The sequence below is a fragment of the Equus quagga genome, chromosome 6 (genome assembly GCF_021613505.1).
Source record: "Equus quagga isolate Etosha38 chromosome 6, UCLA_HA_Equagga_1.0, whole genome shotgun sequence".
Classification (NCBI taxonomy): domain Eukaryota; kingdom Metazoa; phylum Chordata; class Mammalia; order Perissodactyla; family Equidae; genus Equus; species Equus quagga.
In genome coordinates, this window is record NC_060272.1 from 54,131,475 (window position 1) to 54,147,667 (window position 16,193).

Sequence of the window (16,193 nt, forward strand, 5' to 3'; positions counted from 1 at the left end):
ACACCATTACTCACTAGGAAATGCAAATTAAAATCATTATGAGATACTACTACACACCTATTAGAATGGCTAAAATTATACCATGAGTTGGAAAGAATGAGAAGAAACTGGAACTCTTATACATTGCTGGTAAAAATGGAAATGACACAACCACTGTGGAAAACAGAATGGCAGTTTCTTAAAAAGTTAAACAAACACCTACCATGTGATACAGCCATTCCACTCCTAGGTATATACACAAGAAAAAAGAAAGCATATGTCCATACAAAGATTTGTACATGAATGTTCTAAGTACCTTTACTTCAAGAACTTCAAAATGGTAACAATGATGTCCATCAACAGGTGAATGGATAAAAAATTGTAATTATTTCCATACAATGGACTAGTACTCAGCAATAAAAAGGAATGAGCTATTGAGATATGCAACATGGAAGAATCTCAAAATAATTATGCTGAGCAATAGAAGCTAGACAAAAATAGAGCACATATTGTATGATTCCATTTATATAAAATTCTAGAAAATCCAAATAAACATACAAAGCAGATCAGTGATTCCCAGAAAATGGAGTAACTAGGAGACATTATAAAGGGGCACAAGTAAACTTTCAGGGGTGATGAATTTATTTGATCAGTATTTTGATTATGGTGATGTTTCATGGTTATATACGTATGTCAAAACTTTTGAAACTGCACATTTTATTGTATGCACATTTTATTGTAATTTATTGTATGTAAATTATACTCAGTAACACTGTTAAAAAAGATTAGAGTAACCCATATTAAAATGTTAACAGTGCTTATAATTTGACTTATAGATGATTTGGGTTTTATCCTTTTTCAGTGATCCCCAGGTTTTCTGTATGGATCATATTTTATTTTTGTAATAGGAAAAAAGTTATATTTCTTTTGAAAACCATATTATAAAGTGATAACAGCCATACTGGAAGTAGGGAAGAACTGTGATACACAGAGAAGGCAGCAATATGATAGGAGACATATATTAGAATATTTCGACTAAGCAGTAGGTCACAATTTAATACCCAAAATTCAATTTGCAGCCCCCTAAAGTGCTTATCCATAAGGTATTGCTACATTGTGATAATTTACTGAAGACATTTTTGTTGGTCTTAGTGTAGCTAGTCATATTCATGACAAGACAACAATGAAAAACATAAAAGGAAACCAAAGAATGACCCTTAGTTATGAACACATCTCAGAAGAACCAAGAATTTTTAGGTCCTGTCAAATGAGTCTGAATTATTTAAACATAAACCCATGAGCTTTTAATTTTTATGAGTCAGATCACAGAAAAATCAGTTATAATGGATGTATGCTTTAATAAAGTTTCATACTAAACATAGGGGATTTATTAGCTATTTTTAAAGTTACAATCTAATATGTGCTTACTATAACAAAGAAAAAACGCAAAAATGTAAAAAGAAAAATTACATGATCACTCTCAACTCCTTCCATTCCCAACTCCATTCCTAACCCAATGCCCCAGAAGGAAGTCAAAGTTAAGAGCCTGGAGTGTAGCCTTCCACACATTTCTCTGTATACAGAAAGACATACAATACACCTGCAAAGAGTGTTTCAAGTTGTTTTTTTTTTAAGATTTTATTTTTCCTTTTTCTCCCCAAAGTCCCCCGGTACATAATTGTGTATTTTTAGTTGTGGGTCCTTCTAGTTGTGGCATGTAGGATGCCACCTCAGCATGGCTTGATGAGTGGTGCCACATCCGAGCCCAGGATCAGAACCGGCAAAACCTAGGGCAGCCAAAGCAGAGCGCGTGAACTTAAACCACTCGGACACAGGGCAGGCCCCTCAAGTTGTTTGTTTAAAAGAAAACAAAAACAGTGTCATACTTCATATACTACTCTGTAGTCTGCAATTTTTGCTTAACAATATCACATGAACACTCTCTAGGTCCAGATATATAAATCTAATTTATTCTTTTTTAACAGTTCCAGAAGATTCCATAAAATGAGTATACAATAATTTATTCAGTCATGCCTCTACTGACGCGCTCAGATTGCTTCCAGTTTTTGTCACTACCAAAAACACCAAAATGCCGCAATATATATTGTGTACAAATATCCTTTTTTATGTACTGATTTTTTCCCTAAGGGATAGAACCTAAAAAAGAAACTGCTACATTAAACGGTATATTTTTTATTTTAATAGCTATCATATTACTTTCCAAAGAGGTCATATGAACTCACACTTCTACCAGCAATGTATGACAATGCCATTTCCCTGCAACCTTGTAGGTACTAGACATTATAATACTTTTTAATTTTGGCCCAGGTGATATATGAAAATTACTATTTTACTGTATAATTTGCATTTCTCTATTAAGCAGGGTTAGAACATATGTTCATATACTTATTGGCCATTTGAATTTCTTCTCCTGTGGCATGCCTATTTAAACCCTTTATGTATTTTCTACTGGATCACATCATGTTTCTCATCAATTTATAAAACATATTTGTATGTTTAGGGTATTACTCTTCTATCACGTGTTATATATGCATTAAAATATGATTTTTAAGTTAGCACTACTTGAATTTGTTTTCTCATTTAAACAATGTCATTAATGGTGGTTAAATTACCCAATAGACCCAAAGAAGTCTATTTAACATATTACATAGTTCAAAAATTGTACATCTGCAATGAAAGTTGCAGAAAGCAACAAGTCATTAAATAGAAAAGGAAAAGCAATAAAATGCATCAAAAAGCTTTAAGCCATCTTCAATACGGTGCCTGGGAGAGAGAGGATTAAAGAAAAATTGGGCACTTAATAAATAAAGATTGCTGTAGAGACTAGAGGAGACTTCAAGACAAGTTAAAGGTCTTTTAAAGTTGATGGGACTCTTCCTTTCGAGGGCTCTATTCTTAAAAATACATCCTAAGATATCTCAAATAAAATCCTTTCTCAAAGTAAATCCTCATGTAATGAGAGGCAATTAGTGCACTACTGAAAATAAGGCAAATCTTAAGGATTGGAGGCCTTGCTTCTCAGATTGTTTTTCAAACTCTGACTGTATTAAGTAAGGGAATCTTAGGTAACACTTTCCTGGAGGCCTTTTGTGTAACCTTTGTCACTAATTCATTAAAACTGACAAGCAACTGCAATGACTGTTCCACATTATCTACACCGACACAAAAACGACCTAGTTTTTTCATGCTATTTTGTCACTTATGACACTGATAAATTTCTCAAACATCTTAAAATTATTTACAAACTACAGGCAAAAGTTCTCTCAAAATCTCTCATCCTCTTGACTTTATGTCAAAACTCACCATTTTAAGAGGACAATGTTGTAATTCTTGCAGAAAATATTTGTGGGCCTTAACTGCTTGGATAAAAGTTCAGCATGTCCAGTAAACCTTAAACGACCTCATATATAATCGGTCCACTGACTCCAACAAGAAGATTATATAAGGAAGCAGAAATACAATTCTGAGGTCAGGTTTGAAGTCATCTATTGAAAATCTGCCACCCTAGAGCACCACCTCATAAGGCAAACCCTGGAAAAAATACCAGCTTTGATACAATATAGTTTAACTTCAAGCATAAAAACATGAAGGAACCCCTTTTCAACAGCTGCCAATTTCATCTAAGCCTTGAGATTTGGTTTCCATACAAAAAGGCAAAAAGCTTCCAATTATCCACTTCACCACTTACAGGTGAGATACAAGGGACTGAGATGATAAGTGGAAGTTATAATGGTCAAGGCAGGAGGTGACAAGACCTAGATAATAAAAAAACCCGAGGAACAGTCCAACTCCTGTGTCTATTAGGTACCAGGCACTGGGCTAGATGCTGGAGGTAGACAGATGTCCTGCTGTGACCAATACCATGAAGACAGAAACAGATCAAATGAGAATTCGACAACTGACTATAAAATACAAGCTTTCATTATCTCAATCAAATAGTCAATGACTTAAGAAATTTTACTTTGATGAGATAATACTGCATTTGTGTGGTTTTAAATTGAATTTTACACTTCCACTCAAGAATATTTCCAATCTCTAGCATCTGCCAGTTAGGAGGATTTCTACCATTCTATTAAATAAATGTTAAATATGAATATCAGGGCTCATATTTCAACACTGTTATTTTTATTTCTTCATTACTAAAAGATGACAGTGATTTTCAGTACTCTGAATAATAACTTTGATAAAGATAGAAATAAATAGCACTGCCATGCCTCAATTATTTCAATAATCTTTCACACTTTTAAATTCCAAAAGAGTTTTCTAACATACATTCTTCTTTCCATTCCAAGACTTATTCTAAAGAAAAGAAGCCAGAGACATTGCAGCAGACTATAAAAGGAAAATCAAACTGAAGTCAGGAAATCAGGGCTTTGGTACTAATTAGCCTTCTGACCTCTTTCTAATGGTCCTACTTTCCTGGCTATGAAATGAGTTTCAGAGAGGATAATTGCTAAAGTTCCTTTCCCTAACAAAAGTCTATCACTGTATATTTCATTTGAAAATATTAAATATCCAAAAGGCAGGAAGCAAAATTGAAGCACAAATAGAAGAAGGAAAGCAATAGGGTATCAAACTTCAACAAAACACCATTTCCAAGATATTTTAAAATATTCTTTACAATAAGTCCAAATGAGAAAAAAAAATCCATCAAAGTTCTCTCATAACCAAGACTATAATCTCCAATCAATCATGTAATAGCAAGAGTGAAGCCAAAGAACTGTAATTTTCCCATTTTGGAAACAGTCCCTAAGAGAGGAAGAAAAAGTTCAAAGAATAAAATATTTGAACATAATACAGCAAATAGATGCACAAAACATGTTATGCAATACAATATATCTGTCCAATCAATATATAGCAACCACATAGTGCTGACGTGGATACCTGCGATTTTGGTTGACTTATTAGCTCAGCCACTTTGCCTATTTCACGTTAACCAAACTCCCAACAGTCTTTTTCTTATAAACGGGCACAGTTGTTCATAAGACTAGTAGAGACAATGTAACAATTTACTTCTGGGGTAAAACATACACTCCCATCATCTTAAAATACAAACAATAGTAGACAAGGATACTTACATTGTGACTATTAGGTAGGAACAATGATGACTGGATAGCAAGCCCACGAAACGTGAACTGAAGTCTATGGACCATCCTACTACTTTCAGTATAAAGTCTCTTCAGATAAATTTCAAAGGGTAAGCTACTAATAAGTGAACACAAAAAAAATGAAAAATTCTGATTACGTGAGAGATGCATGAAAACAGTAATAAAAATTGAAAGTATGTAAACCAGAAAATGTCATGTTTTTCTTTTTTTTCTGGGTTTTTTTGGTGACAATTTATGGGAGTTTTGCTATATTTAGAAAGATATATATTTTACACTTTGGGACTTGATCTGAGCCAGCCACTGTATTGCCCCTCAGTCATTTGCAAAATATTGAAAATACATTCATTCAAAGCCTATGTTTGTAAGTTTTAAAATTGATATCATCGCTGAGATCGTTTGAATTCCTTAAAGCTAGTATAGATAATCTTGCTAATTCTCTCACTTAATAAGATCTCTGAAATGATTAAGCATTTGTGACTACAACAAAATATTTCAGCAGACCCCAGATAGGAGACTACGGCATCTTATTTGTTAAAAAAAGGAATGGATAGTGCTGTCTCCTGCTGAGTGCTGTCAGGCAATGACTATGCTTCACGTCTAGGTGAGACTGAAAAGGCCAACATTCTTTTCACACTGTAAATACATTAAGTGTGATCTGTGAAGGGAAACTGAAGTTTATTTGAAGAGCCTACTGCCATTTGTGATCCTGCAAACAACCTAACTGAGGGCAAATTCAAAATCAAATCTAGATGAACTGTCTTCCAGATTCAGCTTTTAAGGGTGAGACTGAACGAAGATGAAAATGCTTTAGCATATCTTGTAAGAAGAATCACAGCAGCCCTTAGGAATCCCCATGCTCAACAGAGCCACAGGCATGGGGTAAAGGAAAAGAAAAGGAACAAGAATCAGAAGGCTGGAGAAATGGCTGTATCAGGGACTCTCATTTATTGAGCACTATGTGCCAGGTACTATCTACACATTTCACATACGCTATTTGATCTAATTCTTACAATATTTTCATGATGTTGAAATGATTGTCTCCATATAGTCAACAAGACTCAAAGCAGTTAAATGACTATAGAAATTCACACATTTAAAAAAAAGACATTCACACATCTGGCAAGTAGTATAGACAAAATGTTAAACATAATTTCCTCCCCAAGGAGGTGTTTCCCTACAGAACTAAAACTACACAAGTTTTTCTATTGTCTGTTTAGAGCGGATTTTATTCTCACTTCTAAAGCTCATTTTAAAAAGCTAGCTACAGTTATAATAAGAAAAGACCCAGAAATCAGGAAAAATGAGTGGGTTTTTTTTCAATTATCATGTACCTATGGCATGAAAGGTGTTATAGATCTGTTTTGTTAATTTCTCTCTAGATAAGTAAAACAACTTGCTAAACAGTTAGGTCACTAGTCTCACCCCTAGAAAAGAAAACCTGTCTATTACAATAATATGATTAGGCATAACCGTTAAATAATGAATATTAAAAATAAATGTTCCTGACTCCCACCTTCTAGTTAGGATGAAGAGAATTCCAAGAGAATTTCACTTCCAACCTAACAATCAGAGCAAGCCAGTTAATCTATAAAAATGAGTTTCTTAAAAAACCATCATAAAGCTAAGGATACAAAGAAACCTAAATGAACTAAGCTCTAGAAAGTAATGAGCCCTTCCAAGGAGAGAAGAGGCCCACAGCTAGCTTTCTTACCTGGTAGAGGGCAGGAGGAGAAAGAGTCTGCCATAGATGTGTCAGGACAAGCAAGGTAAACTTTTAGCAAACTTACAGTGGCCACACAGGGCTGGCATGATGAATTAATCTGCTGAGAAGTCTCAGCTACAAAGAAAATCTCCACCTACCCACCAACTCTTCCCCATTGGCCTTCATCAAGTACAAAGGAGTGTACCCTAAAACCCAGATGCAGGGCAGGAGCTGAGAGATATCTTTCCTGAAGCATGATGGACCTTTCCTTAGCGCAAGGCAACAAACCATTGGAGGCTGGGGATGGGATAGAAAAGGCAACAGAAATCACATAATGTATTCAAGTCTTTATCAAGTGCAAGGCAGCAGTTCTCAAAGATGGTGCTGGGGCTGGAGCTGAGATAAATCCTTCTAAGGCACTCTTGGCCTTCACTGACACGGCCTCTGGAGGCTGAAGGCAAGGCAACAGGACAAGAGAGATCCAAGTTGCAGAAAGTAGAATACAGGACTGAATAGCAAAGAGAATCCCTCAGTATCCAAAGATCTGGCAGCTATAAAGAAAAAAGAGATTGGCCATGGTTTGTAGAACTGAAGATGGAGCTATAAAAAGCACAAAGAGAACTCTGGAATCTCATCAGAATTCTGATCCTGAACTGTGCTGAAGGGAAAGTCTCAATACCTTCCTTAAAACATTTAAAGCCAGAGATAAATGGAATCTAGCAAAAGCTACAAGAAAGCCCAGCACAGATTAGACTAACTCAGCACCCCCTCCTCCAACTACACACACACACACAAACAGGCAAGGCTAAGTAGAAGAAGGGGCATGCCCTTTTCTGGGATAAATATTATTTACTTCAATCTCTACACTTTTTTTATCCACAATGTCCGGAATATGATAAAAAATTATGAGACAATCAGGAAAGCAAGAAAATGTGACCCATAGTCAAGACAGACAAAAAGTTGATCAAAGCAGTTTTAAAAATGGCCCAGATGCTGGAATTATTAGACCAAGAAAAATACATTAAAAGATCTAATGGTAAAGGATGACAACATGAATGCATTCAAGCATGAGATGGAAAATATAAAGAAAAACCAAATGACATGGTAGAAATGAAAAATATATTTACAGAAATGAATGAAACATCAGGTAAGACTTACACCAGACCACACAAAGCAGAAAAAAAAATAAGTTAACTTAATTATGGCCAACAATGTTACAAAATTGATGAAAGTTATTAACCCATAGACTCAAAAAGCTCAGAGAAATATGAGGAAGATAAATTCAAAGAAAACCACACTTAGCTACATCAAAGCCAAACTCTGATGTAGATAAAAAGATAAGAGAAAATCTTAAATGTAGATAGAGAAGAAAGAAAACTTACAAACAGCAGAATAACAACAAAAATTACAGCAGGCTTTTCATTAGGAACAATAGAAACCATAAGACAATAAAATGACATCTTTAAAATACTAAAGAAAAAAAAAATACTGGCATTTCAAATCCAGCAAAAAAAAAAATCCTTTTAAAATGAAAGGAGAATAAACACATTTTAAGACAGATAACAGATGAGAGAATTCATCTCTGGTAAGCCTGCACTAAAAGAAATGCTTAAAGAAACTCTTCTGCCTGAAGAGAATGCTTTCAGATGGATGCCTGAATCTGCAGGAAGGAATGAAAAGCAACATAAAGCATTAAAGTATGGGTAAATATTAAAAATTTTTTAATTATCTTCATTTTATACATATGTATAATTTCTTAAAACTCTATTGACTGCTTAGGGCAAAAATAATAATAAACGTGGCGGTGTTTTCAGCATCTATACAGAATTAAAATATATGACAACAAGAGTACAAAGGGTATGGGAGGTAAACAAAAGTATAGTGGTGAAAAGTTCTCACACTGTTCCTAAAATAGATTAATTATTATTTGAAAGTAGACGGTGATAAGTTAAAGGTGTATATTATAATCTCTAGAGCTGCACTGTTCAATAGAGTAGCACTAGTCACATGTAGTTATTTAAACGCCAATTTAAATTAAGTTAAATTTAAAATTATTTTCCTTGACTGCATGGTCACATTTTGAATGATTAATAACCACAAGTGGCTAGTGCCTACTGTATCGGACAGCACAGACATAGAACATTTTCATCACTTCAGAAAGTTCCATTAGACAGAGCAACTCTATAAAAAGAGGCATAACTAAAAGACAAAAAAGGAGACAAAATGGAACATATTATCCCTCAAAAGAAGGCAAGAAAATATGTATATAAAAACATAAATAGGACAAAGTGCAAACAAACATCAGGGTCATAGACTTAAACACAAGAAAGCTTTAATGTTAATGGCTTTGATATGTCAATAATTATATTAAATATAAATGGGCTGAATCATTCCAATTCAAAGAAAGAGCCTGTCAGAATAGATAAGCTGTTCATAAGACACACTTTAAATATAAAGACATAGACTAGCTGAAAGCAAAAAAATGAAAGAGAGCATACTATGCAAACACTAAACACAAGAAAGATGGTGTGGTTTATACCAATAATCAGACAAAATAAACTTTAAGGAAAAAAAAGTGTTACCAGACATAAAGTCAGCATTACACAGTAACAAAAGGGACCCTTCGTAAAGAAGACATAACAATTATAAACGTGTACATACCTATTACAGAGGTTCAAAATACACAAAGTAAAAACTGACAGCACAGATAAATAAGACAAATCTACAACCATAATAGAAGGTTTTAACACCTCTTTCTCAGTAACTGATTAAAAGGTAGCTAAACAATCAATAAGAATAAAAAAGACATGAACATTGTCAACATTGACCTAACTAATACTTAGAGAATATAACACCCACTATCAGCAGAATACTAATTCCTCTCAAAGTTTACATGACAGATCATATGCTGGGTCATAGTCTCAATAACTTCAATTTCAAAAGATTGAAACCATACAGAGTATGTTCTCTGACCATGATAATATTAAACTAGAAATCAATAAGATAAAGAAAAACAAACCAAACACTGGAAATGAAGCAAACATACCTCTAAACAACCCTGGATCTAAAAAGAAATCACAGAGGAAATTAGAAATATTTTGAACTGAATAATTATGAAAACTTATCATATCAACAGTTGTGAGATGGAGCTAAAGCACTGTTTAGATAGAAATTCATAGCTTCAGATGTCTAAATTAGGAAAAAAGAAAGGGAAAAGAAAAAAAATCTCAGCCTCCACCTTAAATAGCTAGAAAAAGAAGACAAATTAAAGTAAATAAAAGGAAATATTAAAGGATGGAAATTGATGAAATAAATGGACAAGAAATAGAGAAAAATGAACAGTCAAAGGCTCTTGTTTTTGGAAAAGTTAGCATCATTGATAAACCCCTAGTAAGACTGATTAAAAAGAGAAAGAAAAAAAAAAAAACCAAATTTCCAATATCAAGAATAAAAGAGGGAATAGCCATACAGATTCTGCAGATATTTAAAGACTAAAAAAGGCTACATCATGAAAAAATTTATGCCAATAAATTTTAAAACTGAGATGAAATAGATCTATCCCTTTAAAGTAACACAGAACTAGAAAGTTCTTATTAAAAAAAATAGACTATCTTCGCAACCTTGAAGTAAGCAAAGATTTCTAAGACAAAATAAACACTAACCATAAAAAATTGATAAATTGGATGTAATCAAAACTTTGCCAATCAAAAGATATCATTGAGAAAACGACTAGGCAAGGCAGAGACTAAGAAAAAGTATTCATAATACATAAATATGACAAAAGACTTATGTCCAGAATATATGAAGAACTTTTATAGTTCAACAATAAAAAGACAAACAACTCAATTTTTTAAAACAGGCAAAACATTTTAACAGACACTTCACAAAAAATTTATAAATGGCCAATAAGAATAGGAAAATATCTTGAACATCATTACTCATCAGGGCAATGCAAATTAACACCACAATGAGAGGACATGCACTACTGGAACAGCAGAGTAAGAACCTCTGAAAATCTACTCTTCCATAAAAGCAATGAGAATACTGGCAAAAATTTGTCAAAATCAACTGTTTCAGAATCTGGGAATTAACAAAAGGTTTTCACCAATCCAACAAGCATTTAATCTAGAAAAATGGGTGAACCTCAGTAAGAACAGTGAGCTTTGTAGTATTTTAACTTGCCCTGTTCACATCTCTCTCCCCAGCTTGTAGTAGTCTTAAAAACCAACTGCCCAAAATGATAGTGAAAACCAGCACTCTGCCAACCACGGGAGAGGACAGAATAGGCTAGAGCTTCCCAAAAGCCCCACCGCCAGAGAATTATCCATACCAACCTGTCCAGCAGCTCCCTGAAAAGCCCCATTCTTAGAATTTGTCTTTAGTTGAACCACTCAGAGCTCCCTGTATGTAAACAGCTCTACTCGCAGGGTGTTTGTCAAAAAAAATCAGCAACCATTGCTTAACATCACAGCTGCCTGATGCAGCAAAACCAGTTGGAGCTAACATGAGGATGACCAAAAACTAAAAAACAAAACAAAAAAAAACTTAAAAGGAAAAACTGAGAATAAGATGTCCAAAGGAGGCTTTGAAAAGCTCCACTGTATGCCTTGGAATCTTGAAGGCCATGCACATGTGCAGGACTATGTATATGTCCAGGAAAGTCCTGAGAAGGGCCTAATCTCTCATCTCTGGCTGATGTTAAGGCTTTGCAAAAGCAGGTAGTAAAGGTTTAAGACACACTGGTAAGTTGCCTTTGGAGTGCTGAAATGATGCCCAACATGCACACAGAGGCCTTGGGCAAAGGCTGAGAGAATTTATTTGTCCAAGACATTTAAGAAATCTCTGCCCAATCATTGCCTGATCACTAAGCTAACTGAGCAGAAACTTTAGTGGCTGCACATGACAAAGAATATAGACTCTGGGGGCCAGCCTGGTGGTACAGCGGTTAAGTGCGCACATTCCGCTTCATCGGCCTGGGGTTCACTGGTTCAGATCCCAGGTGCAGACATGGAACCACTTGGCACACCATGCTGTGATTGGCGTCTCACATATAAAGTAGAGGAAGATGGGCACGGATGTCAGCTCAGGGCCAGTCTTCTTCAGAAAAAAGAGGAGGATTGGCAGAAGACGTTAGCTCAGGGCTAATCTTCCTCAAAAAAATTTTAAAAAAGAATACAGACTTTAGAAAAATAGTCTATGAAAATCATAAAATAAACAGCAACAACAAGTAACAAAAACGAAACCTGGGGAAGAGAGGAGTCTGATTTCCAGAGTTGCCACATTATACTATTTAATATGTCCACTTTTCAACAAAAAAAAATTATAAGAAACAGGAAAGTATGGCCCCTAAAAAGAGAAAAAAATCAGTCAGAAAAGCTATCTCTGAGGAAGCCAGACCCTGGACTTAGTAGATAAACACTTTAAATGAGCTATTATAAATACGTTCAAAGACCTAAAAGAAACCATGTAAAAAGAATTCAAGGAAAGTATGACAACCATATCTCACCAGAAAATATCAATAAAGAAATAGAAATTATATATAGATCCAAGCAGAAATTCTGAAGTTGAAAACTACAATAAGTGAACTGAAAAAATTCACTAGAGGGGCTCAACAACAGATGTGGACAGGCAGAATAATCAGCAAACTTAAATATAGGTCAATTGAGATTATTTCATCTAAGAAACAGAAAGAAAAGAGAATGAAGAAAAACAAACAGAGCCTCAGAAACCCGTTGAACACTATCTAGTATATTGACATACACATAATAGGAGTTCCAGAAAAAGAAAGTAAGAGAGGAGGGAAGAAAGAAATAATAAATAATTGCCAAAAACTCCCACAAATTGATGTAAAAACATTAATCTGCAAATCCAAGAATCTCAACAAACTCCAAATAGGTCAAACTCAAAGAGATTTTCACTTAGACACATCATAGCCAAACTATCAAAAGTCAAAGACAAAGAGAGAATCTTGACAGCAAAGAGAAAAGTGACCCATCGCATAGAGGGGAGCCTCGATAAAATTAATAACTGACTTCTCATCAGAAACTATGGAGGCCAGAGGCAGTAAGATGACATATTCAAAGTGCTAACAGAAAAAACTGTCAACCAAGAATTCTGTATCCAGTAAAATTATCCTTCAAAAGACAAAGGAAAAATAAGAAATTCAGAGATAAACAAAAACCGAAAGAATTCATCACTAGCAGATTCACCCTACAAGAAATACTAAAGGGAGTCCTTCCTTCATGCTGAAATGAAAGCACACTAGAAAGTAAATCAAATCCATGACAAAGAAAGAAAGAGCACCAGCAAAGGTAATTACATCTGTAAATACAAAGATAGTACAGTAGTCCCCTCTTATTCGCAGTTTCACTTTCTGCAATTTCAGTTACCCACAGTCAACTGCAGTCCAAAAATATTAAATGGGAAATTCCAAAAATAAATAACTCATAACTTTTAAATTGCACAACATTCTGAGTAGTGTAATGAAATCTCACGTCAGCCATCCCACTCCATCCCACCCAGACATGAATTATCCCTTTGTTCAGCATATCCATGCTGTATGTGCTACCTGCCCATCAGTTACTTAATACCCATCTTGGTTATCAGATCATTGTCCCAAGTATCACAGTGCTTGTGTTCAAATAATCCCTATTTTACTTAAAAATAGCCCCAACGCACAAGAGTAGTCATGTTGGCCATTTGGATATGCCAAAGAGGAGCTATAAAGTGCCTCCGTTAAGTGAAAAGGCAAAAGTGCTTGACTTAATAAGGAAAGCAAAAAACATCATATGCTGAGGTTGCTAAGATCTACAGTAACTTTCATAACAGTTTATTTCTATCATTGTTCTATCTTATTAGTTACTGTTGTTAATCTCTTACTGTGCCTAATTTATAAATTAAACTTTATCAAGGGTATGCATATATAGTAAAAAACATAGTATATATAGGATTCTGTACCATCTGCTGTTTCAGGCATCCCCTGGGTGTCTTAGAAAATATCCCCTGTGGATAAAGGGGGACTATTGTGTGAACATATTTTTGCTTGTAACTGTTTTGTTCTTCTATCTGATTTAAAAAACAACTTCATAAAATAATAATTATGAAATTGTGCCAATAGATTTTTAATGTATAAAGATATAATTTGTATGACAATAATAGCACAAAGAAAGTGGAAGGGAACAGAACTATGTTGGAGTAAAGTTGTGTATACTATTGAAATTAAGTTAGTATTAATCTGAACAAGTTTAAATTATATTGTTAATTGTAATCTCTAGAGTAACCTGTAAGAAAATAATTCAAAAAAATATAGTAAAAGAAAAGTGGGACAGGGGCCGGACCTGTGGCCGGGCGGTTGGGTCCACATGCTCCGCTTCAGCAGCTCAGGGTTTCGCCAGTTTGGATCCTGGGCACGGACGTGGCATTGTTCATCAAGCCATGCTAAGGCAGCATCTCACATGCCACAACTAGAAGGACCCACAACTAAAATACACAACTATGTACCAGGGGGCTTTGGGGAGAAAAAGGAAAAATAAAATCTTTTTTTTAAGGAAGACTAGCCCTGAGCTAACATCTGCTGCCAATCTTCCTCTTATTTGCTGAGGAAGCCTGGCCCTGAGCTAACGTCTGTGCCCATCTTCCTCTACTTTATATGTGGGATGCCTACCACAGCATGGCATGCCAAGCGATGCCATGTCCGCACCCGGGATCCAAACCGGCGAACCCCGGGCCGCCATGAAGCAGAGTGTATGCATTTAACCTCTGCGCCACCAGGCTGGCCCGGAATAATAAAATCTTTAACAAAAAAACAAAAGAAAAGTGGGACAGAGGGGAGAGGACAAATTTCAGAGCCATTTAGGAGGTAGAGTAAATGGAAATTTGTGTTAGATGGAAGTGAGATATTCTCCCTCAAGAAGCACATAGTCTAGTGGAAGAATCTCAAGAGTGAACAAAAAATTATGCTATATTGTGCCCAATGACTGGAACGGAGAAAGGAAAGGAGAATGGCAGGAGCTGAGGGTGAGACCAGATCATGAAAGGTAAGGACTGACTTTTGTTCCTAAGGTATTAAAGAGTCATTTAACAAATTCTGAGAAGAGAAGTGACATGATTTTGAGGAAAGAAGTATCTGTGAGCCATTAGGGAAATGCAAATCAAAACAACAATGAGATACCACTTCACACCCACAAAGAGGGATATAATAAAAAAAGACAGACATTAACAAATGTTGGTAAATGTGGAGAAACCAGAACTCTCATACATTGCTGATGGGAATGTAAAATAGTGCAGCCTCCTGGGGAAACAGTTTGGTAATTTATCAAAACATTAAACATTGAGTAACCATATGACCTAGCAATTCCACTCCTAGGCACACACCCAAGAAAACTGAAAACATATGTCCACACAAAAACTTGTATATGAATGTTCATAGCAACATTCCTAATAGCCCAAAAGTGGAAACAATCCAAATGTCCATCAAGTGATGAATGAGTGAAGAAAAAGTGGTATATCCATACAATGGAATATTATTTAGCCATGAAAAGGAATGAAGTACTAATACATGCTACAACACGGATGAACTTTGAAAACATTGTAAGTTATGATAACATTATAAAATAATCCAGACACAAAGGCCACACATTGTATGATCCCATTTACACGAAAGGTTCAGAATAGGCAAATCTATAAAAAGAGAAAGTATATTAGTGATTGTCAAAGGCAGGGTGGGGAGAAGGGGAGGAGGAGGAAGAAATGGGGAATGACTGCTAATGGGTATGAGGTTTCTCTTGGGTAATGAAAGTGTTCTAAAGTTAGATGGCAGTGTCATCACACAACTCTGCACATATGCTGAAAACCACTGAGTAGCACACTTTAAAAAGGTGAATTTTATGGTATATGAATTATACCTCAATAAAACAAAAACCATGATGAATTACCATTTCATACCTAGTAGAATGAATAAAATAAAAAGACTGCAAATATCAGTGTTGGCAAGGATGTAGAAGATCACTGTTGGTCAAAGGGTAAAACAGAACAACTACTTCAGAGAACTGTTTGGCAGTGTCTTACAAAGTTAAACAGGCATGCACCTTATGACATGTCAATTCAGCTCCTTTTTATTCAAGAGAAGTGGAAACTTATGATCACAAGACTTGTCCAGGAATGTTCATATCACCTTATTCACCACTGTCCAAAAATGGAAAGTATCCAAATGCCCACCAGTAGGAGAATGGATAAACAAATTGTGGTATATTTAGACAACGGAATAATACTCAGCAATTAAAAACAAACTGATATGGACCTTGAGGGTATTATGTTAAGCAAAATAAGCCAGACAGAGAAAGACGAACTCTATATGACTCCACTCATAGGTGGAAGTTAACATA

General features: G+C 35.1%; 1 protein-coding gene across 1 annotated transcript in view; it reads right to left on the reverse strand.

The window, feature by feature from the left end:
- Window positions 1-16,193, reverse strand: part of VWA8 (von Willebrand factor A domain containing 8) — a 357,132-nt gene that overhangs the window by 329,939 nt on the left and 11,000 nt on the right. The window lies entirely within an intron of this gene.